Genomic DNA, 3,412 nt, shown 5'->3' on the forward strand with positions numbered 1-3,412 from the left:
GTGTGTGTGTGTGTGTGAGAGAGAGAGAGAGAGAGAGAGAGAGAGAGAGAGAGAGAGAGAGCATAAGAAGAAGGTACTATCTTTAACGGACTCCTGACTACCATGATGTTGTGAAAGAGAGAGAGAGATTAAAGAAGTCGTCCCGGGGGGGGGGGGGGGGGGGGGGTCGGAAGAGATATGGCGGGCCCGACGGAAAAGAACGCTTACTTGCAACAAATCAGGTGCAGCCATGGCATTTGGACGTCCTGTGCAAAAAATTTACGTCGTGCTGTCTGAACCCAGCCTTAGTGTACTAGTCTTTCCTCTTCACTATATGGCACGGCTTCAGGGCTCATAGGGGATCTAGAGCCCAAATTTGAGGGGACAAGGCGGCTTTAATCTCAACCGTTTGATCATGGAGTGAACTATGGGTGAACTAAGGGTGAACTAGGGGCGAGTAAATCAAGGTGTGATCATGTGCCATGCCAACATGGGCAGCGACACGTGCTAGCGTGGTGGTAGGGCATTCGTGTGGCAACCAAGAGGTCTCGTGTTCGACCCACACCCCGCGAGGCGAGTGAACTAGGGGTGAATTCGGGGGCGCCATTTTCGCCCTGAGTTCACCCCCAAATTAACCCTTGGTTCACCCCTAGTTCACCGATTCGACCAACGGCTGAGATTGCATTACGATTCCTGCTCCTCTTTCCCACCATAGATCCCCCCTGGCTGGAGCCCTGCCATATAGTGACGAGGTTAGCCCTTCTCACACAATGTGTACACCCCCATTGTGTCGACACACTAGTGAGTAGTGTAAGGAAGCTATTGTAGATAGAGATAAATTATTCATTTCCTGTTATTCTGCTGGCTTGTTATTAGTTAGCCAACAATCGATCCTGGTCAATCTGTGCAATTAACAATGGCATCAAAATTAACGGGGTTGATATTACTTAGCATCATAAATGCTAGTGAGCAACAGTAATTATACATGGGAAATTGGAAACCAGAGGGGCCTAAGGGCTGGTCATCATTTATACATTTGAAACCAAAGGGATGACGTCTTTGGGTTCAAAGAGATAAAAATGCTTGCAAGAGACGTGGAGGACAACGCGAGCGGCGAGTCTGTAGAGGGAGAGGAGGGCTTGCAGCAGCAGAGTGGACAAGGAAGCAGTCCACCTCCAGCCGCGCTCCGAATTCAAGCCTTCTCGCAGGAAGGCCAAGAGCCGAGCGGCGAGACGAGGGAGCCTCTATGCATCTACATAGTGTCGACAGGATGGCCCAGGAGGGCGTCCACTATCATAGACAGCGTGGTAAGGGATTCGAGAAGGAGAGATTACATTAGTGATTGCATTAGTGTGTGTGTGTGTGTGTGTGTGTTACACAGAGAAGAAGAGAGACTCAAACACACACACACACACACACACACACACACACACACACACACACAGGAGAGAGAGAGAGAGATATATACGCAAAGATAGGCGGGTAGTAGGGCTTGTTTCATTCCATGATTGTGGTTACAGTTATAGGGGTGCGTGCGTGGATACGAAAAGGTATTGGTGTCTCTTGGTTTCTCGAGACATGACAGCTGTGATATTTTTATTTTATTCCAACATCCCCCCTCAGCTAAATGCCGAGAGAAGATTTTATTGTGCATGAGAAGTGCCTAGATGAGCTGGAAAGTGCTTTGTGTTTTTGTGATTGCAAAGATCAGTGCAAGAAGGAGAAAACAAATTTTGGGTTTGTTTCTAGGATTTGGTGTCATCCGGGATCAATCAAGAAGTTGTTGAAGGTGAAAATTCGATGGTGAGGTTTCATCTTCCATCATGGCTTCAGATGCATCAAGCACTCGTGAGAAAGCTTCGAGTGTCGTGGATGAAGATCTACATTTATACCCCCCTTTTGTACACGACACGAGCCCACGAAAATGTTCGGTTGTGCTAGCTGCATACATTCAGCGGCAAGGAGGTACGTCAGTGAGACCAAGGAAGCATTGTCAATTGCTATTAGGTTGAAATTGTATCCGTATGAAAGAGCAACACCATCATGGAATGGATCTTCATGCTTGCGGGATTGAATCCTAATAGGGCGGCATGAGGTTGAGCAATGATTGTGATAGCCGCCGCGGCAATATTTGCACTTGGGGACAGCATGAAATGCATGAGCAACATCCATGTTGTAAGGGTGAGGCACCCTTCTAATGATTTCCATCAAGGTTGGATCAGTTTCACCATCATCTGTAGGTTCTGCATCATCAACTTGGGTTTGGTACACGCAGGAGGAAGCAACTGTTATCTCTTCATCTCCGTCAGCAGGTTCATATCATAGGGTGATCCCCAAACAAAGTGCTTCCTTTGAGGTGTTCAGAGGTGGCCATATGCAGGTCAAAGTTTGTGTGTTCCTCTTCAAGAAAAGCCAGGAAGTTGGTGATAACCTCGTCTTCTTCATCTGCATGGTGGCCACAGTATTCACAAGGCAAGGTGGCGAGCATGGCAGGGCTGGGCGCTGCAGGAGTAATTTCCGCAGCAATGATGTCATTCTTGGCTGCATCATTCCGGGTGGGTACTTCATCACCATCGATTGGATATGGGACTGGTATCTCAGTAGCGTTTTCATCTGCTTCTTGGGCAGGTACATCAGCATTTTCATCCGCAGCAGGGGCAGGGACTTGGAGAGTCGCTTGCGGAGGGGCTGCATTATTGCCTTCAGCAGCACCGCAGAGGGTGTGATTTGAGAAATCATCACCATTGCCAAAAATGGGCAAGAATTGCAGGGCTCTCTCATTTCGTGCAGGTTGCAGGTGCAATGTGGCAATTGTTGAAGCCTCGTGCATGGTGCCATGCAGGGTATCGTCGACATACTAAGGCTTCAGCAAGTCCTGGACCCGACGATTGATACCATGTCGACAAGATAGCCCAGGAGGGCGTCCACTATCATAGACAGCGTGGTAAGGCATTAGAGAAGGAGAGATTACATTTGTGATTGCATTAGTGTGTGTGTGTGTGTGTTACACAGAGAAGGAGAGAGACTCAGATACACACACACACACACACACACAAAGAGATACGCAGAGATAGGCGGGTAGTAGGTCTTGTTTCATTCCATGATTGTGGCTACAGTTATAGGGGTGCGTGCGTGGATACCAAAAGGTGTTGGTGTCTCTTGGTTTCTCAAGACATGACAGCTGTGATATTTTTATTTTATTCCAACACATAGTTCCCGTAGCCATAATGAAGGCCTTGGGTGCTGCAACCCCAAGTAGAGAAGACGAGGGCAAACCACAGGCCCAGCCACTTGCTCCGATCTACCACACGCATCAGCCTCCGCAGGGCCTGCAAGCTCCATGCGCCATGCTCGCAGCTCATCTCCCCCTTCACCCGCTTCGCTACCAGGCCCACAAGCGCCCGCGTACGCCATCACTACCACCAACACCAAC

The 3,412-nt window shown here is 48.9% G+C and overlaps 1 pseudogene; it reads right to left on the reverse strand.

The window, feature by feature from the left end:
* Window positions 1-1,737: 1,737 nt before the first annotated feature.
* On the reverse strand, window positions 1,738-2,809 carry LOC147443025 (uncharacterized; annotated as a pseudogene).
* Window positions 2,810-3,412: the final 603 nt, after the last annotated feature.

Source organism: Adiantum capillus-veneris, chromosome 14, assembly GCF_014529385.1.
Source record: "Adiantum capillus-veneris isolate H3 chromosome 14, ASM1452938v2, whole genome shotgun sequence".
NCBI classification, from domain to species: domain Eukaryota; kingdom Viridiplantae; phylum Streptophyta; class Polypodiopsida; order Polypodiales; family Pteridaceae; genus Adiantum; species Adiantum capillus-veneris.